Below are 27,489 nucleotides of genomic sequence, written 5' to 3' on the forward strand. Positions count from 1 at the left end.
AATTTTAATTTTCTTAATGGCTAGTGATGGTGCACATTTTCATGTACCTACTTGCCATCCATATGTCTTCTTTGGTGAAATATCTTTTGAAATGTTTTGCACACATTTTTTGGTATTTGCATGTTTATTATTGAGTTTTACAGAGTTTATATATTCTAGATTCAAGTTCTTTATCAGATATATTTTTTACAATATTTTCTACAAACCTGTTTTATCTTTTCATTCTCTTAATAGTATCTTTCAAAGGGAAGAATTTTTATTTTTTATTAAATTAAATATATGTCTGTTCTTTTATGGATAATACTTTTTTTTTTTTTTGCGGTACACGGGCCTCTCACTGTTGTGGCCTCTCCCATTGCGGAGCACAGGCTCCGGACACGCAGGCTCAGCGGCCATGGCTCTCGGGTCCAGCTGCTCCGTGGTATATGGGATCCTCCTGGACCAGGGCACAAACCCATGTCCAATGCATCGGCAGGTGGACTCTCAACCACTGCGCCACCAGGGAAGCCCTGGATAATACTTTTGATGTCATATCTCAGAACTGTTTACCTATCCCAAGGTTAAAAATAATTTCTTCTATATTTTCTTTTAGATATTTTACTGTTTTACATATTACATTGAGGACGAAGTTTCATTTTTAATTAATGTTTGTATATGATGGTTAGTATGTATCAAAATTTGATTGGTGTTCTTTTGTTTGCATATAGATGTCCAATTGTTCCAGCACCATTTGTAGAAAAGAGTATTTTTTTTTCTCTACAGAATTGCCATTTCACCTTTATCTGAAATCTATTGCCCATATATGTGTGGTCCTCTACTCTATGCCACTGATTAATTTCTCTGACACATAGTTAGCAATAGGGTTGCTGAGTCATAGAATGTCTGTATGTTTAATTTCTCTAAGTACTGTCACTATGCCATTCCTAATTTACTTTTTATAGTTAAGCCACCAGAAATGCAAATTTTATTTACTTTTCTATTGCTTTATATGAGAATAGTTTATATTTCTCATCTTAAAACAAAAAAATAACTTCTCCATTTACAGATGTCTTATAATGTGAGACAGAGTTGTCATAATTTTCCATGAATGAAGTAATTTGCTCTCATGTACCAAATTACATTAGCTACCCTTTTTTGTGGGTAATGAGTTCTGGTAAAGAAATAAGTAATTCTGGTATTAATGTTTCTGTTAATTAATAATTACCATTTCCAAGGCTGTTGTATAGGGTTGGCGGATAAAATATAGGATACCCAGTTAAATTTGAATTACAGATGGACAACAAATCTGAAATTCAAATTTAATTGAGTGCCTTGTATTTTTATTTGCCAAATCTGGCTGCCCTACTCTTGAGGCTCTTGGTTCTTTCCCCTAAGTCCTAATCATAATAACTTGTCTCTGCTACTTTAAAGTTTAAAGTAGTAAACTTCTTCAGTAAACTTTAAACTTTCTCAGTCATTAGCTGTATTCATTGAACTAATGGAATAAAAACTTCCCATGGACTGTTCAGGCATTTCCTAGCTACATTTAGCCACTTTAAGAACTAATTTTTAGTTTTGAAAAATTGTAATGCAGTCAGTTCAATTTCCATTTTTGGCACATAGGAAATAAAAGATTTCAGTTTAAAGAAACACTGTTTTCTACTTGCATTTTCTTTTTGCTCTCTCTTGGTGTCAGTGTACTCTGGTTTGTAAAGCAGAGATGTGATAATGCCTGTAAGGTGCAAACCTTGACAAAAGAGAACAATTACGAAGAGTTTGTTTGATTGCTTTTAAGGAAAAAGAGAGGTGTATAAAGGAGGAAACAATTCTCTTTCAACAGATAAAGTTTTACACTTTAAAGCCTACAAGAAGCATTTTAAAATATCATTGTATTCTGATAACAAACCAAAACATCAGTTTTAGAAGATTACCGCAGTAAAACCTGGAGATCTACTGTGAAGATAGTATAAGGATTTAGCTTCAAAAAACCAATTACATAAATATAGGATGACGAAGACCTGCCTTGGTAGTATTTCATGTGAAAAGCATCTAGAGTTTTAGTTGATGCCAAGTTCAGTATGAGTCAACAGTGTGACAAGACTATAAAAATGTGTCGGCAGCCTTCCCTGCATTAATCAAAGTATTGCCAGAGAAGGTATAGTCTGGAGCAATGCTGGGCACATGGAAAGCTCTAAATAAATATTTTTTGAATGAGTGAATGTATGAATTGTTCTTTGCATTGGGTAGTGAATGTCTAAAATACAATGTCAGTTCTGGAGAGAACCTCAGTTTACAAGGTGCACTGACGAAGTAGAGAGTGACCACAAAAGGACTATCAGGAAAGTAAAGGGTCTGGAGACCCGGTCCCAGTGAGGGAACCTCCAGAGGATCCCTGGAATGAGTTTTCATGGGGATGTGCTCAGCTACTTAGGGGTTGTTCTTAAGTAGACATGTTAATGTGTCTATTTAAATGACTCCAGAGGGCAGAATAAGAGTGGGTAGAAGTTACTGTGAAGACTATCAAAAGGATAAACAGTGTGGTCATTAACCAAATACCACTCAGATTTATTCCTCTGGTAATTTTTAATATAGTTGATGGGTTTAATTGAGCCCACTGGCCTCTGCCTAGTCTAACCAGATGTCGATGTGTGGTAGAAGAGACTGATCTTTTGAATCCCACTTCTGTCACTTATTAGCTATGTGACATTGTACTTTCTCTGTTCATCTTTCCCTTACTAAACTTAAAAAATGGGGATAATAATACCTACTTGGCGGCATTCTTTTTTTTTTCTAAACACTTGATTTTTATTTTTTTATACAGGAGGTTCTTATTAGTTATCTATTTTATACACGTCAGTGTATACATGTCAATCCCAATCGCCCAATTCATCCCACCACCCCACCCCCGGCTTTTCCCCCTTGGTGACCATATGTTTGTTCTCTACATCTGTGTCTGTATTTCTGCCTTGCAAACCAGTTCATCTGTACCATTTTTCTAGATTCCACATATATGCTTTAATATACGACATTTGTTTTTCTTTCTGACTTACTTCACTCTGTATGACAGTCTCTAGGTCTATCCACGTCTCTACAAATGACCCAGTTTCGTTCCTTTTTATGGCTGAGTCATATTCCATTGTATATATGTACTACATCTTCTTTATCCATTTGTCTGTCGATGGGTATTTAGGTTGCTTCCATGACCTGGCTGTTGTAAATAGTGCTGCAGTGAACACTGTGGTACATGAGTCTTTCTGAATTATGGTTTTCTCAGGGTATATGCCCAGTAGTGGGATTGCTGGGTCCTATGGTAGTTCTATTTTTGGTTATTTAAGGAGCCTCCATACTGTTCTCCATAGTGGCTGCATCAGTTTACATCCCACTTGGTGGCATTCTTAGGGAGACCAAATAAATTGTGTATGAGAAATATCTAGCATGTAGTAGATATACTTTAAAAGTAAGTTCCACATAGGACTTATTTTTCTGTGTCTTGATTTGGATGGTAGTTATTTGACTGTTCACATTGTGATAATCCATTGAGTTAGTTTTGTGTAGCTTTCTTCATGTCCATTATGTTTAGCAATAAAAATAATAAGAGTATTTTAAAAACTTAAAACAAACCTGAAAACACTGAGTGCAATAGCCTTTATCTAAGCAGTAAGATTTCTTTGTTGAACGTTTAATTTTGCAGCACCCATGTTCATAGCAGCATTATTTGCAGTAGCTAAAAAGTGTAAGCAAACCATGTGTCCACTCTTGGATGAATGGATAAACAGAATGTGGTCTATACATACAATGGTATATTATTCAGCCTTAAAAAAGAGTGAAATTCTGACACATGCTGCAACATGGGTGAACCTGGAGGAGACTATGCTAAGTAAAATAAATCAGACACAAGAAGACAAATACTGTGTGATTCCACTTATATGAGGTGTCTAGAACAGCCAAATTGTAGAAAGAGAAAGTAAAATAGTGGTTGCTAGGGATTGGGGTCAGGGCAAATGGGAAGTTGTTGTTTAATGGGTATAGAGTTTCAACTTTGCAAGATGAAAAGGTTCTAGAGATTGGTTGCACAACAGTGTGAATATACTTGGCAGTAATGAACTGTATACTTAAAAGTGTTAAGATGCTCAATTTTATGTTACGTGTATTTTACTGCAATTAGAAAAATTAACTTCACCTCATTTCAAACAAATCATTTTCATTTAAACACATGAATAATTCTCTCTTTTGTCTGATAGTATATGTCAATCAAGAGAATTTTAAGGTATCCATGCTAAAGAATATCCTTCAAATTGTAATTTCTTCTGGCATTTATGAAATGTAACATTAATTTTCAAGATAATGTAGATGCTGCAGTATTTAAAGATATCTGAATTAGTATCCTAATCTAAACATCCCAACCTCTAGGAGCTCCAGAGGTGCACTTCAAGGGAAGTCCTTGAATCCTCTGAAATTGTATGCAAAATGTTTGTGTAAATCAGGAAGGACAATCCATAACTTTTTTCTGATCCTCAAAGGCTCTGTGACTGCTAAAAGATCAAGAACCACTTATGTAAATGAAATTCACAGAAGCCCATGAGCTAGTTGTTTCACTGTTTGGGACAGTTAGAGGTATGTTATCCCTTGTCATCCTCTACACTTCTCCTGAGGGGTAATTAATAATGGCATGACATTAACTTGGCAGACACAGGTGGTGTGTCGCCAGGGTCAGCCTGTGTCCAGGACTGTTAAACATCTCCATCAGTGACTGGATGATGGAATAGATGCATGCTTACCTCGTATGAGGATATCGTAAAGTCAGATGAGGTAGCAGAACCTGGGGGGATAGGATCAGAATTCCAAATGCTCTTGACAGGTTGGAGAAATGAATACAAGCCAGTGACAATGAGGTCAACAAGAGAAGAATAATAAAAATCAGGGAGGGAACATAAGCCAGATGTCTAATGGAAAGAACTGGCTGAGAAAAAGACAATGAGAATCCCAAGGCTCATGATGAATTACAGGCTGAGGGCTAAGATAAAGGTAAAACTTTTATGATGGAACCTGCTACTGTAGAGGAGCCATAACAAGAGAAACAGGTACTTTCTTTCTCAGAGATGATCTTGAATAATTGAGATTTCCTTATTTGGTTGAATGCTGATTATTTCTAAGTAGTTATCTGCATAAATTATTCTAATTTTTGAAGCAAAATGTACACAAACATACTTGCACTTATAAGCATAGTATATAAGTGTTATGTGTGTGTGTGCATGTCTGTTTTGGTGGGTTGGGGCATGTGTCTGCATTACCAAGAATCTTGATTGTTTGCTTTGTTGTTTGGGTCTCCGATGCTTAGAAAGGATACTTGGGGAAATTTTGGAAAAGTATTCAGGAAAGGAGAGCAGACACTGAAAGGAAAAGGAATATTAGAATTTGAAAATTAATTATCTCGAATCAAAAATAAATGTGTGAAGATGTGATGAAGAGAGCATGGCAAGCGGCTATGCCCTGTGATCATGCTGAGGGGAACAGAGCTTCCTTCCCCTCTCTTGGGAAGGGTTTAGATCATGTGGAGTTTTCTCACCGTAAGCAATGGAAAATTTTAAGAATAGCACTACATACAGTAATTATCCAAACAAATTATAATTATGCATTGTTAGAGTCACTTTTATTTTCATGTGTAAAATAGATTTTACAAGGAGGGTACATTAGCTATGTTCCTAATTTTAGGAGACTCTTCATAGCCCTTTGACAACGTCAGTTAATTAGATCCAAATCAATGAAGTTGTTGTAAATTAATTACCATTAGTTGCCAGGTACAAACCATCTCCGATGAAGCATCATTGATAATTTTCAGTAAAAGTTTCTGCAGCTAACATTGTAACACATCTATTTTTATAAAAATTTTAAATCTCAAAATTCTAAAGCAATAGTCTGTCAAACTAATATAACAAAATTTCAAGTGTTACAGGAAAATTAATCACCCTTGTTAGCAAATAGACTTAAATAAAAGCTATCTTTATGATAAGATACCAAATAAATACAGTTTTAACTTAAACTTAGTAGCTGGTATTAAATATCCATCAACCTACTCCTGATAGTTAGTTGATAGAAGAAAGCTTTTCTTCTCTTGGCCTCTGGTCTAAGTGTCTTTTATTCTTTCATAGTCTTCATTTCAACCATGAACTTTAAGGTTACCATCTATGACCTTGTTATTCATTTATAGCCAAGACTTTTTTGAAAAATATGGCATTTGTAATTTTCTGTTTTCACATATTTTAGGTAAAAAATTGTCAGGAGACAGAAAAAGAGCTAGATGATTGCCAGAGAACCTTTCTGATTGCAACAATTTAAATTTTTTCTTTTAATACTGAAAACTTAAGGATGATACACTTATTTTTATTGATAAATAGATAATAATATATAATATGGATGCTATATTTAGTCAAAATATTTACTATGATGTTTCAGACTACATTGATCATAAAAGTCTGTCAGGTGTTTTGAATTCACTATTCCCTTTGAATTGTGTATAACATTTTCATATATCCATTACTGTAGAGTTTCCTACTGCTGCTTTAAAAATTACCCCAAACTTGGTGACTTAAAATACGACAAATTTATTCTCTTACAGTTCTGGAAGTCAGAATTCCAAAGTCAGTCTCAGAAAGTTAAAATCAAGGTGTTAACAGGCCTACATTCTTTCTGGGGGTTCTAGAGGAGAATCCATTTCCTTACCTTTTCCAACTTCTAGGGGCCACCTTGGCTCATGGCCTTGCATCACTCAGACCTCTGCTTCCATCATCACATAGCCTTCCCTGACCCTGACCCGTCACCTGCCTCCTCTTATAAGGATGTTTGTGATTACAGTGGTCCCACCCAGAAAATTCAAGATAATCTCCCAACTCAAGATCCTTAACTTAATTTAATTGTATCTGCAAAGTGCCTTTGCCACATGAAACCACATATTCACAGGTTCCAGAGATTAGGATATGGATGTCTTTGAGGAAGCCATTACTCAGCCCATCACAAGGACTTTACTGGTCACATATTAATACATTGAACTAAAGACAGGTATGGATTCCCTACTAACCTAAGAACAGACCTAGGCAACTGAAGTCTGTTACATGCAACTAAGGCCTTGCCTTAATGGATGTTTCATTCAAAGAGGATGAGAGTGAGGGAAATCAGAGAAGGAATCGAATAAATAAACAAAAAAACTTTTATGGTGATTAGTAAAAAGAATAAAGTAAAGCAGGGCCATGGCGCAGAGGGTGAAGGTGTAGAGGCAGCTCCTTTGCAAGGGGCCATGGGTGGAGGGCTCTCTAAGGAGCCATAGAAGCAAGAAGAAGGAGGAGACAGCCCTGCAGACAGCTGAGTGGTGAATGCCCTAGGTGCAGAAGGGGTAGCTGTAGGAGCGAGACTGACTAGTCTGAGGAACAGACTGAATGCTGGTGGGGGCAGGAGGTTGGTACAAGATGTGGAGGGTGAGCCCAGAGGAGTCCTAAGAAGCGGGCAGGAGCCAGGCATGCCGGCCTTCATGGCTGTATGGAGTTTGGATTTTATTCTAAAGGAAATGGGAAGTAACCCGAGGTTTTGGTATGGGTAAGGCTATAAATCTGATTTATATTACAATAAAACCCCTCTGGCTGCTGTGGGAAGACTGGACTGGAAGAGGCAAACTAGGGATCCAGAAAGAGGGCCATGGCGGTAGCATAAGAGTGAGAGGGTAGTGGCTGGACTAGGGTGATTTTGGTGGAAATGGTGAGATGCAGGATGCATCCTAAACTAGTGGCAACATTTAAATGTTTTGGTGAGGCTTTATCTCTTATCTTCCAATATTCTCTATTTGCTTTCACCCAAAACTCTCAAAATAATAGTAATATCGTGATAACATTAAAAATAATTTCAACAATAACAACTTTTATAATACAGGTGCGGGATGTTTTCTCAAGCCTTTTCTACAGTGTAAGTGCAAACATCTTTAGAGATCTGCAATGCACAGCTAAATAAGCGCTGTGGTTCTTTGGAAAACCACCAAGAGGAGGATCCCTTCACCACTTTCAGTGAGATGACTGCCTCCACTCTTCTGTGTATAGATCCAGAAGCGTTTTCTGGATAAAGAGACCTGATTACTGTGCTCTGTGAGGAAGGAGGTATCATTATCATCTTCACTTTATGGTTGAGGGATCTGAGTTTTAGCAGTAGGTGGTACACAGGACGGCACAGGCTCACATTTGGATTCAATTCTTAAGACATGAGGCTCAGTCTTTCAAGAGGTCTTTCAAGATCTTTGACTAACTTGCATCATTTATTCTGATTTTTTTCATATTTATTTTCTTGATTTGAATAAAATGAAATTGAAGTATATTTATCAAACTATCCTAGTTAAATAAATATGCAAAAAAAGAGGAAAACAACAGAATATTATTGTATGACAGTCAATCTCCATGTTAATTAACATTCCCAGTTCTGTCTCATGCACACAAATAAAAAAGGTCAAGGAGGGTGGGTTGCCCCAGCACCAGAAAATATAATTTGATAAAGGTCCACTAGAGGATTGACTTGTCTTTCATATGGTTTACAATGTAGATCCTTAGCTGGTTAGAGTCAGTGTTTTCTTCTAAAGGAGGTTATTTTTATCCCTACCCTTACAACAAATGGGTACCTTAGTATTTTATAAAAGATGACAGATAAATTACATTACCAAAAAATAGCAGAATGTGGGAGGTATGCAATAGGATAGTTTATTGGGGGAAAATAGACTAATATCAAACTAGAAAGAACAGAAGCAGAAATAATAAATTTGCCTGCATCTATCTCTGCTTTCATGACCTCATCACGCCCGACATACTGATCAATTTCACTACAAGCAATAAATATTAAAATTACATTTTTGAGTGTCTTATCAAAAGCTTCCTGACATCAGTTGTTTTCACCATTTTTTTTCCTGCAAGCTTTGAATACCTCTTCATCAGTCTTTTATTCCAACCAATCTATTTCCAATTTCTCTCTCCCCACAAAAAGCACTTGTTTTTCCCCTTCTGTTTTTGACTTTTCTTTCTTAGCAGAGGTGCATGAATATTATTTTACACTCCACTGTGGCTGCATCTCCATCGATCAGGAAATGAAAAGTGAGTCTGAAGGAGGTGTCGTGACCCTGCAGGGCTACAAACAACAGAGATGTGTGTAATGATTCCCTGGCTCCTGTTAGCAGCAGCTGACGTAAAGGCTGTGGGCAGTTTTGCACAAATGAGCCTGCATCCTTTCTTGTCATAACCGATCGAGGCATTTCCAGGAGAAGGGAGCTTTCAAAGACCATTTAATTCTTAAATGTCACCTGCACACAATTTCCAGCTTGACAAATATTTCAGAATGTCCTAAAAGCAAATGGTAGGGTCATTATTCTTGTCTGTATAACCCCCTGGATATCCTAATGCATTAACAATAACTACATTTTATATCTTAAAAGCTGAAGGCAACAAGGATTTTCATTTTTTTAAAAAAAAAATTTCATCATAAATTCTTTTTTTTTGAAATTTTGAATTTTATTTATTTTTTTATACAGCAGGTTCTTATTAGTTATCCATTTTATACATATTAGCGTATACATGTCAATCCCAATCTCTCAATTCATCCCACCAGCCCCACCCCCTTTCCTCCCTTGGTGTCCATATGTTTGTTCTCTACATCTGTGTCTCAGTTTCTGAAAATAGGATTTTCATTTTCATAATCATCTTCTAATATTAGGAATGGAGAAATATTCCATTAGTGATATTGGATGTGGTTCACAACTGAGTTTATTTGAAAATTATTCATTATTTCCTTTAATGTTTACAACACTTTCTAGATTTTTCTGTTAAGGATATGTCACCATCGTTTAGGATACATTTCCTTACAATAGAGCACATTTAGCCTTGACATGTCAGCAAACTTTTATTTTTTATGTTCCCTATAGTCTTAAGATTTAGAATTTCCCTTCAGAATTCAGTTCAGGGCTTCCATTTTGTATGGCATCCTCCACTCTGACACCCAGTTTCATTTTTCTCTTTTATGCATATATTATCTGTAACATCTCTTTTGGTGCTTAATTATATCTAGTTGGTTTTGTTGTTGTTTCATATCTGATGTTTCACAATGTCAGCTCACCAGCTAAAGGTGACCTACAGATGGGTTTGTATTGACTCACCAAGAGTTTTAAAAACACAAATTTTGAATTGGTGCCAATATTTGAAAAGTGGTTAATTACACATAAATATCTGCACTTTCAGTTTCAACCAAGTCAAACAATGGGTCTGGCAAGGCTGGCACTCGTTTCTTGAGTTAGCAGTTGTCTGGAACTGAGGCCTGGGTGTCCCTGGATGGGCAGCAGGGTCTCCTGGTTACCAGGGTCCCTCCAGGCAATTTACTTTTATTTCACTTTCCTTCCCAGGCTTGTAGACATTTGAGATAATGGTCTGTGTGAACTTGCCTTTTCAAATTTTTGTTTACTGAACTAGGTTATAAATTCCTTGAAGCCACAGATTGTTGTTATATTTTTTCTCTGTCCTCACACTGCCTAGCATAGTAATAGACACATAGTAGTTGTTCGATAAATTAATTTGTTAAAAATATCTATTGTGTGCAGCTAGGCATATATTGAGCTTCCTGAAGAGCTAGGGGAAAACAGTCTCCAAAGAGTTCACACAAATTAAATGATTAATCTTCACAACTCCATTTTGAGATTCACAAGGGGTATACAGTATGGGGATTAATTTATGGTGTGGAAAGAATAACCTTTAATGAAACTATTCCCAATTGAACTTGCAGGGAAGATTTAGATACACAAAAAATAATTACCTATATTGAAAATTGCCCTACAGGGGTAAGCACCAGCCAATCTTTTACTAGAAAGTCCCATGGCCTCTCCAGAGAAGGGGGCTCTGGTCTCCCTCCAGCCTTGCAGCCTTCTAGAACCATCATTCACTGTGAGAAAGAATTTCCAAATCACCTGAGTGCTTTGGCCAGCATCTCTTACCAGCTTACTGATTTCATAGTTATTCAGACTAGGGTTCATCAGAATAACCTGTCCCAGAATTCTTTTTCTGCCTCTGTATTTAGTTGTATAAAAATATTTCAGATAAACCACTTGGGAGTAAGGGGAGTTATTAAGGTTGCTTTCCATATGTATTTTTGAAAACTAATGAAAATACCCCAATTATTTAATCATGTCTTAGAAGAATTGGTTCTTAGCATCTTAGATTTCTCTTCTTTTTAATTTCCATTTTGAACTATTCAAGAATTTAAGCAAGAAAAGATATAATATTAACATATAAACATATAGAAGTAAATACACATATAAAATATGAATTTGGATCTTGGTGTTTCAACATACTTAGAAATAGTGGAAAATCTGAGAAATACTTAGAAGATCTATGTATACTTTTTTATAGGTTATAATTGAAAATACACAAAATAACATTTATTCAGCAATCAAATATTAGTGACACAGAGAATCAAGAAGTAAATAAAAAACTTAGAGCAGGCAACATTGTTTTCACAAAGCCTGATTAGGAAAATAAAACCACAGATTTTTTTCTCATAAGAGAGTGTCATATACTCATAGTTTTCTTATATTTAGTTTATACAAAATTCTAGGTAACATGACCTTTGGACCCATGATTCAAAACCACTTTGAAATAAGGGTGAAGCTTGCTTGAAGCTTACAAAGCTGACCCAGTAAGAAGTGAAAACAGCTGGACATTGAGGAAGGACCAGAAACATTATATAAAGCAGATACTAACAACTAAAACAATGCAGTGATGAAAATTTAAGAGAAAAATAGGTAGAATGGGGAAATCAAATTACAAAGTCATCCTATCCTGTATCTTTCTGGATGAGCCACCTGCATCATCATTGTCTTTCCATGTTCTGATTAACTCAGAACTCACAAACCCAGCTAGCATGGCGTGCTGGACACCTCTGTATACATTCAGAGAGAGAGAAACGAGTTCTAGATGTGCATTTTGTGATTACTAGTAGTACACCAAGTTTAAAACAACTTCCTTTAATAACCATATTCAACCACATTACGAAAAAAGGAGACATTTTTATACTAGGCAAGTGATCATGAACTAAGAGGGGAAAGTTCAGTGTAGTGAAGTCTGTAGTGGGTACTTTAGGCAGAAAAAATAAACTAAATAAAGATGGAAACTGTTTAGGTTGGTTCTGAGGGGATCAAAATCATTTAAGAAATGACCCTAAATCACTTAAATACCAAGAACCCAAACAAAATTTAGAGGTGGGAAAGGCCAGTTCAAACTGGGTTACAGTAAAATACTATAGTTATAGATTACTTGGACTGCATCTCCTTTTTCTCCCTTCAATGAGGTAGTAATATTCATTTGAAATACAATTGGAATATTTATTTTAATTTGCTTTCCGTTACAGAATTTTCCCATCATCCCATCTTTTCTGATTATCTTTTATTTTGAGAATGTGTGGAACATTAACATATTTCCAAAAGTAAAACCTATATAAAAAGGTACCCTCAGAAAAGGGTCACTTCCCCTCACCCCACATTGCTCTCATCCTGTTGTCCACCTCCATGTTACGTCTTGTGTGCAGTCAACACCATGTTTCTGATTTATCCTTCCTGAGTTTGTTTTGTAAAGATGAGCAGATATGTGTGCTTTCTTATTTCCTTAAGAAAAAGACAGCCAGCTATACATATGTACTTTGTGTTTTTTTTTTTTAAACAGTATGTCCCTCATGTTTATAGAGACTGTTGTAGCAATAGAGATCACCTTTGAACTGTATCACTTCACATTGGTCATAGAGATATTCCTCATGCACTTTTTGTAGCTGCATAATAGTGTATTGCACATATTTACTATATACTTTACTCAACCAATTTCCTATGGAAGAACGTCACTTTTAATCTCCCTCATCCCACCATTTCTACTATACCTTGAAGGTACTCAATACATGTTTGATAAGTCAGCATCCTAATGGATAGGATACTGTTTTAGATGAGTATTGAAGGATATGTGGAATTTGTATTGAGGGGAAGTGAATGAGGGTTCTGAAGAGGAAGCATGCTGAGCAGAGATGCACAGTGGAGAAGATTGAGCTGCCTGAAATGAAACGTTTTGTTGCCAGATGGTGGGGAATGGATCTGCTATCTCAGGTGGAACCCAAATTAAAGTTCTTTGAAAACTGGTTTCAATGTTACATTTCATTGAGATTTAAGTTTCAATGGCATGAATGAAAATGGTTGAGAAAAAATAATATTTGGGCATAGTGGTAGAACTTAACCCTAGATGGTGTAAATGCTGCTACATTTTCTCTGTTATTAACCATTTCTGTTTTGGGTTTTTTGGTGTGTTTTTTTTTTTTTTTTACAGTGTAGCAGAATAAATGGAACTGACTTACCTTTCAAAATGTATATAACTGGTTTCTTGTACTCTTGACAGCTTGGTCATGTTTCCAAAAACTACCTAACTATTTATTTATTTTCTCTAGGAGGTGTGTGTGTGTGTGTGTGCTGGAGCATACGCCGTCAACATTATCATGATGCTCAGTGAGCTAGCAAAGGGGCATACATTTTTAGTGAGTTCATGGTGAACTAACTGAATCAGGAATGTTAATCTGGCAGTGACAGATGAATTAGAGGGGGTAGACAAGTAATATTAGTTTTCTACCATTATGCAACAAGTTCCCACAAATTTAGGGGCTTATAATTATTTATGATCTCATGGTTCTCGTATTGCCTGGGGTTGGGGTCTCATCTGGAGTTTGGGGACAGTCTCCAAGCTAAGGTGACTGAACAGAATTCAGTTCCTAGCAGTAGCAGTATTAAGGATTCTGTTTCCATGCTGGCTGTCAATCAAGGGCCTCTCGCAGCCCCTACAGGCTACCTGTCACCTGGAGGTGACATATCATATTCACAGGTTCCTCCCGCAGTCCATAGGAGGGAGTTAAAGAAGAGTGTGGGTCATTGGTGGGTCAACTTAGAATGCTACCTACCACACCAATGTGCAGAGATGATGTAGTTAGGAGGTTACTGTATTCATCCAGGGTTGGAGCTGTAGAAGCCTTTATTCAGGTGAGTGTGCAGGGAGAGGGGGCATAAAAGGAAGAGAGTCAAACACACTTTAAATGGAGGGTCAATAAGACTTGCTGATTGACTTGAGAATGAAGAAAAAGGTAAATAGAATATTTCAAAGCAAATCAAGCCAGTGATTGAGGCAAAGACATGAGAAAAGAAAATGTCTTTGACTAGGAGGTCCCATTGAGTTTGGATTGAGACAAGTTGAGTCTCAGTTAACAGGGCATCAGAAAAAGAATATTTATGAGGCAGGTGTAAATAAATGTATTACTGTAGCATAAGCAAGAGCTGAGGCCTGTGGAAACAGATTTGGCATACATCACATCACAGGTGTAGCTGAAGTTTTGTGAATAAATATGCTTTTCAAGGAAAATGGCTTAGAAGCCTATTATGGACTGAACTGTATTTCCCTCTCCCTCAATTCAAATGATGAAGCCCCCCCACCGGCTTCTGTCCCCAAATGTGACTGTGTTTGGAGATGGGTCCTTTAAAGAGGTAACTAGGTTAAATGAGGTCATGAGGGTGGGGCCCTGGTCTAGTAGGACTGATGCCTTATATGAAGAGGAAGAGACAAGCAGGGCTGCATGCAAATAGAGGACACAGTGAGAAGGTGGCTGTCTGCAAGCCAAGGAGAGAGGCCTCAGGAGAAACCAGCCCTGTGGGCACTTTTATTTTAGATGTCCAGCCTCCAAAGCTGTAGGAAGATAAATGTCTGCTGTTTAAGCCACGACGTCTGTGGCAGTTTATCATGACTACCCGAGCTGACTCATACAAAGCCCAAGTACAGTTTCTAGGAAGAGACATACTTTGAGGAGGCAGAGTGAGTGAAAAGCCACCAGAAGTCTGAGAATGCTGAGTCTGCACTGTGGTGAGCTATGAGGGTCAGTGACCTGGGTCAGAGGGTCTGGAATCCAGCCTTCACTCTGCAATGGATGGCACTATCTAACTTTGGGCAGACCTCTTAAGCTCTCAAAGCCCTAGATTCATAAAGTGGGCATGGTAGTGTACATCTCCCTGATTATAGGAAGGTTTAAATAAGTTTCTATATTTCTGTAGCTATATTTACTTTGATATGTACATAAACAACTAAAATCTCGTTCCTAAGCTATGAAGCACTATGTAGATGTACATGAGTAATAGTGGCCTCCAGAAGTATCAAGCTGTAGAGTTCTGATAGCATCAATATTAAATGATCCTGCTTTTTTTTTTTTTTTTTGCGGTACGCGGGCCTCTCACCGCTGCGGCCTCTCCCGCCGCGGAGCACAGGCTCCGGATGCGCAGGCCCAGTGGCCATGGCTCACAGGCCCAGACGCTCCGCGGCACGCGGGACCCTCCCGGACCGGGGCACGAACCCACGTCCCCTGCATCGGCAGGCGGAACTCCTAACCACTGCGCCACCAGGGAAGCCCGATCCTGCTTCTTTTAAGCTCATCTGTGTTTGTAGCCACACCATTAGCTCTCGCTTCCTACTGCTGTCCAGGTATTATCCTGTTCCGCCATTTATTTTGTGTTGATGTGTAGGCTGGAAACCAGGTAGTTATGGATGTTAGAATTTCGTCTACAACAAGAGTAAGCCGATTCCAGGGTGCAGCCCGAGGAGTGTCAGCCTGGATTAGAGTACCCAGTGTGTGCAGCTGTCTCTATTTATTGACTGTTTCATGAGTGGCTTAGCTGCCTGGGCAAAAGTTAGGTTTATGGAAGTGAGGTGTTATTCTGTGTTTGGTTTTATTCCAGGGCTCCTCTATTAAAGATGCATGTGGAAAACTTGGAAAATATTCAGGTGAAAGGTTTAAAGAAGTCAAATAATGTAGCTTTAAAAAGAAAACACCATGAAGAAAGCTGAATAGCCTTCTTCAGTCTCTCCACTAAGGAGAGCTAAAATATGCTTTCTGTATGATCTTCATTCTTAGAGATCTAGATTAGCTCTAAAAAAATATTTAACTGACATAAAGAATTGGAATGATAACTGTCACATTTTTTCTCTGTTGGTCTTTAAGAATGTGACAGCTTTTCACATCTTTGGAATGGTTTAGATGGCTTCTGATAGAATGGGAGTTTTTAAAAGGGAGAAAAACTACCATACACAGAAATAATTTTTTTAAAAAAACTGACATAGCATATTGAATGCAGTAGGCATTCGTATTCATGTTTGCCTTCCAAACTCTATGAAAGTAATTGTGTATGTATAACACTATTGTATTATCCAGAGAAGATAGTTTCATAAATCATTTACTGCCTACTGACGTGTTTCTATAATGCTAGTACACATGCTCAGTTTATTTTGGTTTTAAAATGTCTGTATAAGAAAAAAAGAACTAGCAGAGAATGTAAAGCAAACATGAATGTTACTCAACACTAAATATGCTGAAGAATACCATGAATTTCTTTTTTATGTGTCAAGCAAACCCCACCTCAAATAAATAAGCTAAAATGAAAGTTTAGATTTTCTGCATAGAAACATTGATGCAGATTTTATTTCATTTTTGCTTCTTATCCTAGAAAAGAATACCTGCCAGGGCTTTACCTAGCTGTACTTCAACTTATAATAAAAAAGATAGAAGTGTAGGTATTTATTTATTTGTTACAGATATCTTTTGAACACTGTGCAAAGGACTAAGCATCGCAGGCAGGAGGAATACTCTCCAAGTAGCCTTCAGCCCACTGAGCAGACATGAGGACACAGACTTATACAGATGGCTGTGTTGGAAAAAACAAATGAGGGAACTGGTGGATCGGCTAATATATATAATTAAGAGCCAATTTCACAATAAAATAATTAAAGTTATGTCTAATTAAGTAGAAAGAAACCTATATTTTCCAGTGATTTTTGGATTAATTCAAGCCATTAAGAGTTTGGTGCATCTGAAAAAAGTGCTTTTATTTAACTAGCTGCTCACAAAGAGAAAAAAAAAGAATAATTTTCTGGCACGTGCATCCCATCGTCATTGTCATTGTCATTGTCATCCACCAATGACAAAACCCACAATCTTAAAACCACAATTTTAAAACTTAAAATTTGTTCTTTCAGATATTAAGCTCTATCAGCTCAGCATTTGCCCCTCTGCCCCTCTTTCTTGGGTTCAGTGTGAGCTCTGGGCCTTGTAGCAGGAGCTGCAGCGTCAGCGCCCCATCTACTGTTAGTCCTGATCTGTTCTGAGGTGCAGTCCACCGGGTGTCTGATTGTGCTGCCTCTTCTATCCAATGTCTTCAGAGTTCTGTATTTTTGGAGATATGATCCATCAGTTCTGCTTCCTGTTTACACGGCCACACAGCTTTCCCCAAGAACATTCCTTCCGTGACCATGACTGTGACCAGGATAGCCCCTGGGGGCCACTTGCCCTTTTTTACGGCCAGCTCTCTACCCTGTTTAGGAGGATATGGCGGTTCCTGCTGGGGCCAGGGAGGGTGGGGCTGACATCACAGCCACACCGCCTCTGACCCCTCGCAGCGATTTCTGCTGTTCCCCACACCAGGCCCTCAATGAGCATCACCCAGACAGAAAGGGCAGCGTCTAGCGTTGTCCCCGCCACCCCCCGCAGCCCAGCCCTGGCTCTTGTTTCCTTTCCGTGAGCTCAGAGAGCCCAGTGGGCCTGGTGTGCGAGCAACCTACTCGTTGGGTGTCCTTCCTTAGGTCTCTGCCCGACACCTGAACTTCTCCTGTCACCAGCTTAAAGGCCAAGAATTGCAAGTCTGTTCTCTGGTGCCTCCTGCTGACCTCAGTGGAGGAGGGTCATGGGGTTCAAGGACATAGGTCATTGTGTGTGGGGGAAACATTTCTGTTAATATTTCCCTTATCATCACAGGGAAAATAGTCCTGTGATCCCTCTGCGTGTCCCTTCCGGTTCCAGAAAGGAACAGAAAACGTACTCAGATAGGAGGCTGAAGGGATTGAATGAAGGGACTGCTTACAGAATAGCTTGAAGAAAACCAACGGAGCCTCAGGTCACCTGACCTAGTCTTAGTGAGAAACTGTTGCTCTCCTTTTTTCTGTAGGGACAAGAGGAATAGAAACTGTTCTGGGTGGAGGGAAGCCCCACCCACCCCCTTCCGGGGCCCACTGATACCTCCCATTGTCTAAACCCAACTGGAGGTCGGACGACAAGGGAGCCCAAGGGAGGTGGTCCTTAGGCGTCAGCTTCCGGGGCACAGAACAGGCAGAGAAGTCTGGGGGATGAATGGGGTGGGTAAGGGGATGAAAATGGAAAATACGATCAGGGCAGAGTATATGATTAGAGCTCCCCTAGTACACTCCTGATTTCAAGTACTGTATACTGTTTGTTGTACCCACTGACATAAACACACTGCCAGAATCTGAGGCTTGATATTTAGTTTTGGGAGTAGGGCTGGAGACAGAGGGGGCAGTAGCGTGAAATAAATGAAGCAGGGAGGATAAAGAGCCCACCTGGAACACTACCATGTTGATAAATTTATTTTTAAATGACGTGAGGAAACTTCGTTGTCTCTCTCTGTATTATGTGGTTTAAAATTATATATATATATATATAGATAGATAGATAGATAGATAGATAGATAGATTTTTTTTCCGAAAATGAACTTAAAAGCCAATAAGAATCAATTTTTCTAGCTACCCTGCAGAGAACCAGTGTGAATTGATATATCCTCCTGGTGTAAAATATATGGGTATATTTTCTAAAATCCTTAGTAGATATGAGCCTTGCACTAATTTCTGTGTGTTATTACATTATATGTCTCACGATTCATTTATTCATTCATATGCCACATCCTGCTCTGCTCGCTTTTCAAACAGAAGCTTTTTTCAAAATCTGGTCCTGTAGAATTGTATCTATTTTTTTCCCCTTGGTGCCAGATGTGAAAAGTATACAAACACAGCTGGATTAATACCCTCGTGCAGATGGTTTAGTTGGTACTTTGTTATATTAATATTACTGCCAGGATCTTGTAACGTATGTTGATGTAATTGCCGCAATTGAAAAGGACTCAAATATATTTTATGTCTCATGTATATTCGTTAGCAGAGAGTGGCCAATACAAACATGGCCAACTGCTTATGAGAAACTAAGATGCCAAAAAAATCCTCAGAAAGCAAATGACTAACAGAGCTGAGTAGTTCCTATTGCAGCTGACATAGATGATTAAGCTGTGGATATGAAGTTTATATAGAACCATGAGGATTAATTTGGACTGGGCCTTTTCTAGTTAACTGTCACAGCAATTAACTCATGGCTTCCTTTGCCATCGGTTTCTTCCCTGTTGAAAGCATGTTTAGACAAGTCATTTCAGAGGTCTGGAGATCTGCTTTATTTTCCAGATTAAGTTTTTGTTTGTTTGTTTTTGAAGTGTGAGCATAATGGATTTGGAAAGTTTAAGCCGGATGGTAAAGGATGCTTTCTGCCTAATTGCAGTAAATCCTTGGATAGTCAAAGATGCTCTGAGAATTTTCACTGTTTACTTTTCTAGGTAAGAAAATACTAGTTTTCTTCTCCTTTTTTATTTTTCTTTTAGCCCTCAAGTTAGACAAATTTCTAAAATACATAAACTGATGGCCTTTCTGCTGGTTGCAGTAGGTGCATAAATGTTTGCAACTTGAACACATTTAGATCTCTTTTAAGTTAACTCAGTTTTGCTTTGCCTCCGTGTCATTGACTCATAATAATCTGGTTTGCAGGAGGATGTGTATACATGTATGTTCTGAAGCCAGTTGTACAGTAAGAAGTAACAGACCTCAACTGCTTCATAAGTCTTTCTGAAGGGTCTAGAGTGTGGCAGTCAGACAGCACCAAGAGCTTTCAGAAGTTAGGGCGAAAGGAGGCTGGCAGAGGTCCTTATAGCCCACAGTGCCCAGGTGGGAGCTGTGTGGTATGACTAGCAGACTGTGGACCCAGTCGCAGGAACAGAGCCTGGCTCCATTTACCCTTAGAAGGCGCTGTTCATGTGCTTCCTGGGAGAGTGTGGGCCACTGGCTGGGATGCAGAGGAGATGCAGGAAACTAGGAACTGGACACTGACATGGACAGGGTAGGGGTAGCCTGATTCTGTATTAAGGGCACCACAGTCCTTAACAGTTTTTGGTCTTTCTTTCTTACATCTTTTCCTTTCCTTTGCTCAAGTACTCCTTCTGTCTCCCCTCTTTGGTTTTTTGTTTTGTTTTATTTATTTTTGTTTTTTATTTTATTTTTAATGATAAAAATCCCAGACAGAAACTTGTTTTATTGACAATTTCTTTCATTCTTCCGAAATTGTAGTTTAATGGGCTATATCCTTTTAATTCATGATTCTGTCTAGTAGCATTGGGACATGAGGGAATTAATGTATGGGTACCCAACCCTAATTATAAAGCCCTCCTATGTAATAATCTGTCACTTCACCCCTCCATCCTATATCATTCCTGCTTACCATAGAGCATCTCACAGGGAAACGTAAGATAAAAGAAAACATGTTTATGTGGAGCCCCTGATTTTCAGATTCTGGCAACTGCTTTAGGATCCATCTGTGTAAAAGTCAGAATTAAATCCGGGGGCAAATATGTGGTTGGGTAAATGGCCCCACCTTGCTCCAGGAAAATACGGATTTAGTGGATCTACGTTCCTGGGGTGGGAAGAGCAAGAAGAGAAAAGCAGGAAATGATTTGATTGCCCATAGCTCCTCCCCCTGGAGCTGCCCCTGTGGGACTAGTATAGTATTTGCACTTTATACCTTTCATTTAACCGAAGTTGTTGGATGGTTAATTTAAGAGCATTAGACCAAATGAGAAAAGATCAAAAGTCAGATAAGTCCCATTCCATTTGGAGGGGCAATGAAGGTGTCAGTAAATCTGATTTCACTGATGGGGAAGATGATGGGTATGTTTCATGTATCAGATCGTAGGACCTGCTTTCTTCCGTGTTATGCTTTTTGCATAAATACAGACTAAATAATATCAATGACTCTGTGATATCAGTTGATTAACATGTTTAAAATTCTGTCAAACCCATTACAAATGGTGTGATTATAATAACTGAACTGATTCATTACTTTGGCCCTAAGTGGACACAGCCTGTATCTTCGTCTGGAAAGCTTCTGGGGGCAGAATGATCTGGGGGCAGAATGCCCCCGTGGATGCTGGTAGAGAGGGTGATTTGGAAGAGCTCCCTGATGCTGAGATGCACATGCACTGGCATAGCCTCATGATAGGAGGCTGCCTGCATGCTGATTCTTACACAGAGAGGGAAACTAACATGTCTTGTTTAAGATATTGTTTTCATCTTAATTTAACGATGCTTCTATTTCAGTTAGTTGCACGTTAACTCAACCTGTGTAGGACGGTGTATTAATACACTGTGTTACAAATTTAAAAGTAGAGGCAGAGATTTTGAGGGAATAGGTGAGCGTACTACAGTTGGTGACAGAGAAGGCGCTACAGGCAGAGCCAGGCCTCGTCCGATGCTTTCCACGCACCTGAGCGATCTCCCTACTTCCATAGTCAAGGGCAGGTGTGACAGGATGTGACTGGTTTTCTCCCTGCACATGCAGCTAGCTTACTTACTTCCTTTCTTCCTTTTCTTACTCCACTGCTTTTAGAGAAAACTTAATGCCGTAATTACACTGAGCAAGCGCATCTTATGATAAAATCAAATCACAACCTTGTGTTTCTTCTAACTTTGTTCAGGGGTCAAGTCATTCCCGCACATCTATATGAAATCTCAACAGACTCTATGACCTTCTTTTCACTCTTAGGTAATAGACAGTCCTGTGGGCACTTGAAGAAGAAAACACAGCCTCAGTTTAGTAATGGTGATATTCAGGCCAAGATTTTAATCAAGTCCATAATTTTTATTTCTTGCCCAGTTCAGGCCAGAGGTCGTACTCTGCCTGACCTTGAGGAACGTGATATTATCAGCCTCTGCCCTCTCCCTTTGTTCACCCTCTTTCTTCTCTCAGGCCAGTCTCCAGAGGAGTTTGGGGGTTAGAGGGAATTTGAAGAAGCTCAAAGGGGTCTAGGAGGGAGAAGAGATGAGGCGGTGAGACAGAACTTAGGCCCCAGGCTCTCCGAACCTGACAGATAGGGTCAACTGATTCTCCTTCTCAGGGTTATTTCATGGTCTCTCAAGAGATCTGCACCTCTGGGGAGCTCTCTGCATTTCCCCTGGCTCCCAGTGGAAGCATCCGGCTGGCTGGGTGGCCACTCGGGATCTTACCTACCTGCCAAAAGAGGTGATGTTTGGCCTCTGACTGCTGGGCTCCTGCCACCTTCTAGCTGGCCCTAATGTCGAGAACCTAAGACTGTTGCATCAATCCCTCTGTCTTTCCACCTGGCTCTCATCTGGTCCCCAGATAACTTAACCTTCTGGTGTCTTCCCCAGCCCTGGCATATGGGTGCACCCCAGTGCAGTCCTGAATCCTGCTGACACAGCCTGGGATAGCTTCCTCAGGTGTGAATCAGGCTGGGAGGCTGGCCCTGCGTGCCTCAGCTCTCTGACTGGTCCTGCGTGGAGCCAGTTCCCACCAGGCTGGAGGTGGAGGAGGAACAGCAGGAGGGAGGGTGCAGCCTCTCAGTGGGGCAGCAGCCTTGTCCTTCATAAATAACTTTTTGTAAATCTCCTGTTCCCTTTACTCTAGGTCTCCTTATATACCTTTGACTTGGCTGAGTGGTCCAAGAGTTGTCCAGAAGTTTTCATTTCTTTTGTAAAGTATGAATGTGGAGATCTGACTTTGGAATTCCAAATTTAATTTTTTGTATTTTGGTGTCTTCATTTAAACTTCAATTTTAACACTCATTCTTTTCATCTTATGAATTAAAACTCTGGCCTTTTTGATTAAATACTCTTAAATTCAGGGCTCTCTCTCGCTTTTTATCCTTTTCCCCTTTTTCGTAGGGATGATAAGGCCAGAGGGCCTCACATATTGCTTTGACCTCAAGGAGAGAAGTCTGATTTCCTGGGGTCCTCTGCCTCACTGGCCTCTACCGAAGTGAGGGTGGGCAGCCCTGATCTTGTGGATCAGTTTCCTTCCTTGGGCATCTGTTGTTGAAGCTCATGAATATCTCACCCGGCCTTCCAGGCACCTGGTTTAAACATTCTTAGTTTTTCCAGCCAGAGGCCCTGGGAGATGCTGGCTGACTCTCAGCCTGTTTGCCCTTCTCCTGGCTCATCTATCAGTTCCTTTCTTGCACCCTTGGGTCCACAGGTACCTCAGGGATGTCTGCGTAGACACTCCACGTGACCACACCTGTATTGCTGCTCCCCACTGTGGGAAGGCGGTTTCTTTGGAGACTTTTCCCTCCAGGAGTTCCCAGAAGGAATCAAGGCCTTCGTCAGTGTACGTTCCTTTAACCAAACCTATCTGGGCATTTCTATTTACCACCATCCCTATCTCTGTCTCTAACTAGGAAGTTGATCCTTATGGGTTTGTGGAAGGCAGTGATGCGGCTTCTCACGTACCCACTCAGAATAAGCTCTCACCACGCGCCCTCCAATTATCCACCTTGGTTGAACACATCAGACTGATCCTCTTAAGGGCTTTGATATGATTCTCCATTCTTCCCACCTCTGAGGTTTCATGGAGTAAATTCTGTACCAGACTATTAAGGCTGCTATAGACCCAACAACAGCTTAGGAATTCAAAGTCCAATCACTTGACCCTTTCTTTTCCTGGGATTTTCTTTATGTTCTCCGTTCCATACAGAGGCTCTGCCTGAGGGTCCAGTTTTTAAGGTAGAGTACTGAAGGGCATGAGAGGGATAACAGTGAGAGAAGAATATTATCAGATAATATTTCAAAATATTCTCCTCTGTTACTGCATTGCTTCTCAGTTGAGTAGTGAATGTCTGAAAGATGGGTAAGTTGACAAATGACAAAATAACTAACATGATGAAATGAAACTTATCTGAGAGTGGCTGCTCACTTATTACAAAATGAGTCATCAAGTTTGTTCAATATCAGAACATCTTGTTTATCCTCAATTTTTTTCTTTTCTTACCAAACCCCAATGCCAAACCATTTTTTTTTTTCTTTTTAACAGAAGACATGCTATTGGAGATTGCTGCCCTCTTATTGAATAAACTCAGGGAAACATAAAAGGCAAGCCTTTTTGAAGGTAAAGATGAAAAGTAGCTCTCTTAAAGCAGGGTCTTTTATCTTTTTACAGGACATTCCTCTGTCAGTCTAACTTTCAAAAACATCTTTCATCTTTGACTCAACAAGGCTCCTTCACCTGTCTTTCAAACAGGAGATTAACTGTACAGAAACGTGTGGGGTTGTGTTTGTTTCCTAGTGATTTTTGACACCTTCTCCCTAAAAGTCAGAGGGGTAGTGGGCTGGGAATGGTGGGCAGGGGTGAGCAAAGAGTTGTAGGGTTGGAGAACATCACAATCCCTGCTGTACCCCCTCCCCCACCCCTTTTGCCATGTGTTCTGTTTGCATCTAGACCATCAGAGCTAGTTTGTAGGTGTCAGTAACAAATACCAGTGAGAGACTCCTTTGGGGCAAGTCCCTTTTGCTGACTGGTGCTGGACCTGGCAGATAGAAGATGCTGACAAACTGGTTAGGAAGAGGGTCTTTCAGACATAATTATGATCCTCTTGTATACCTTAAACTGCATTTCAGTTTTCAGAAATCACCATGACTTTCTTGGCTTAGTTTATAACATAAGGTATGGTAACAACCCTTCATATTTTTCTATCCTTGAATTCTCAGATTCATGTTTTCTGTGTCGAAGTCTTAGCAGATACTCAGCTGCTTTGCTTGCTTTCTGTTGAGTTTAGGGGAATCATCCATGGTGTACCTCCTTTCCTTTAAGTGTATAAAGTCATCCTAACATCTCTGAATTTAGAAGAGCATATTTAATGTCTAATTCTATCAACTTTATTTTCACCAGAAGCTTTGCAAATGAGCATTTAACTCATCCAACTGATCAGATTAGTTTTATGTTCATTTTAAAATTTTTCCCCTCCCTTTTGTGATATTCCTAAGAAGTTGTTAATGTCCTTTCTGGGGAACTTACAGCCTGTCATTCTGTTATTTCCTTATCAGAAGTTTCCACTGCCCTTTTCTTTTTCTGTTAGGGCATAGTTGACAAAAAAAAAAATGAGGCAGTTTGCAAGGAGGAAATTACCTTTAATGCTTTAAGTATAATACTTTTTGTTTTAAGCATGAATTTTTCATTTTGAAAATGTGAGATCTTCTTTACTCTGAAAATCTATGGCATTAATATTATCATAATATTAGTAACTCAACTGAAAACTAAACGAGGCATTAACATTTGTATCACTTAATTCAACATGGTAGGATATAAAGGTATTGTTTGAAAAATCAAACTTAAAATAGGAATACAGTGTAATGTTTTAAATCAAGGACTTAAGTTATATTCAGAAGGAGAAAATTCTGATACTTTATGTTGGATTTATTTTTGTTTCCACAAAATGATTAACTCAATAAGAAGCCAGTCGACAGTGGAAAAGCTGATGGGCCCTTCTGTTTAATAAACGTATTCAGTAAAGTCTTAGTAATCTGATATCTTGTGTTCAAACAAGCAAGCAAGCAAGCAAACAACTTTATTTGACCTGATCCAAGTTTGCTTAGACATAAAGCAATTTTTCAACATGCACAATTCTTGCATGTATAATGAGAGAGAAGGATGGTCTGTTGATACAGATTTGAGGACAAAGTGAAAGAGTCTTAGATTCTTCCTCTGAAAGCCACATGGCACATGTTTGAGGTGCTCAAGAATCTTGCTAGGACACATGGCACTAAAAAATATTTACACACCACAGCTCATCTAATCTGAAATGAAACTTTCTCAAAGCCCTAATTTCCAGCCTCAAAAGGAGGAAAAAATAAATCATAATCTTCCTGAATCCAGGTAGCTTATTCTGTTTTAATTGAGGAACTTAAATAAATATGCAGTCAAATTCAGGGTTGCTGCTTTTCCTTTATTCTGTCCTCCTCCTTCAAAGTTATTTAAACTGGGAGGGGTCACCTTAGTGTCCTGCACCCACCCAGAGGTGGCTGGCCTTGCCTGCCCTCCAGGTGAGATGCACGGTCCCTGGATGCTTTTCTCTTTACTCTGTAGTGGTGTAATAGGCTGAATTGTGTGCCCCAGAGTACCTCAGAGGGTGACCTTGTTTGGTGATAGGGTCTTTATAGAGGTAATCAAGTTAAAAAGAGGTCATTAGGGTTAGCCCCAATTCAATATGACCTGTGTTCTTATAAAAAGGGGGAAATTGGGCCCAGAAACAGACAAAGAAGGAAGTTGATGAGAAGATACAGCGAGGAGACAGCCATCTACAAGCCAAGGAAAGAGGCATGGAACAAAATTTCCCCCACAGCCTTCAGAAGGAAACAACCCTGCCTACACTTTAATTTTGGATTTGGCCTCCACAATTGTGAGACAACAAATTTCTGTTGTTGAAACCACCCAGTTTGTGCTACTTTGTTACAGCAGCCCTAGCAAACTAATACTGTGGGGAACTTCCCTTTGCCACATCCTATACCCTCGCTTGTAGTAAACCTTGTGGACAACAATCCCCTTCTGTCTCCATCTAACATGGCCTTGAAAGTGAAAAACATTGGATTTCACAATAGTACCATGGAAATGAGCTTCAGGAGCGTGTTCTGAAAGTTAAAAACAACAACAACAAAGCCTTGTTCCTTTGTCCTCAGTGGGCTTTGCTTTCCTCTGAAGTAGCTGATAACTTAGCAGAAGTACATAGAAACAGGCAATGGCAAGAATCCTGGGAATGATAAACACAGCAGATGTATGTAAACAGAATCGTGGTGTGAGGATATGATTTTCTCACGGTTTCCACAAGTCTGGGCATGGCTTAGTTGGGTCCTCTGATTAGGGTCCCAGGAAGCTGTGATCAAGGGTCATCTGGGGCCTCCTGTGAGTATTGGATCCTCTTCCAAGCTCGCATGGTTATTGGAGCAATTCATTTCTTTGTGGCTGTAGAGCTCATGGTGATTCCTTCTTCCAGCCGAGCAAGAGTGTCACACTCTCTCTTCTAGTCTCTGATCTGTAGGCCTTCTTTCATAGAGCTCAACTATAGGTCTTCTTTTGTAGGTCAGGCCCACCCAGGGTAAAACTCCCTTTTGCTTAACAAGTCAACTGACTAGGGACTTTAATTACACCTGAAGTAATTTAATTGCATCCCTTTTCCATATGACATTTCCTAATCATGGGAGTGTCATCTGTTGTATTCACAGGTCCTGCTCATACTCACAGAGGAGGATTCATTATACAGAGTGTGCGGACCAGGGAGTAAGAATCTTGAGGCCATCTTAGCATTCTGCTTACCACTGGCGGTAGTAGAAGTTTTCCTCCTGTGGCTGTTAATTGCCATTAGGTTGAGGGTAGGATGTGGGTAGCACAGTAGTTCTGTGTTACCTGGTTTGGAGTAGAGCCCACCCCCAGGCACAGAGGGGAACTGTGAGGTTGAGGCATATTTTCGGTGCCTGGGTGAATTGGGCCTGAGCTGAGGGAAAG

At 39.4% G+C, this 27,489-nt stretch overlaps 1 protein-coding gene across 2 annotated transcripts in view; it reads left to right on the top strand.

The window, feature by feature from the left end:
• PRKN (parkin RBR E3 ubiquitin protein ligase) overlaps positions 1–27,489 on the top strand; it is a gene marked incomplete at its 3' end in the record, with an annotated part of 1,244,701 nt that overhangs the window by 389,480 nt on the left and 827,732 nt on the right. The window lies entirely within an intron of this gene.

Source organism: Leucopleurus acutus (assembly GCF_964270905.1).
Source record: "Leucopleurus acutus genome assembly, chromosome: 15".
NCBI classification, from domain to species: domain Eukaryota; kingdom Metazoa; phylum Chordata; class Mammalia; order Artiodactyla; family Delphinidae; genus Leucopleurus; species Leucopleurus acutus.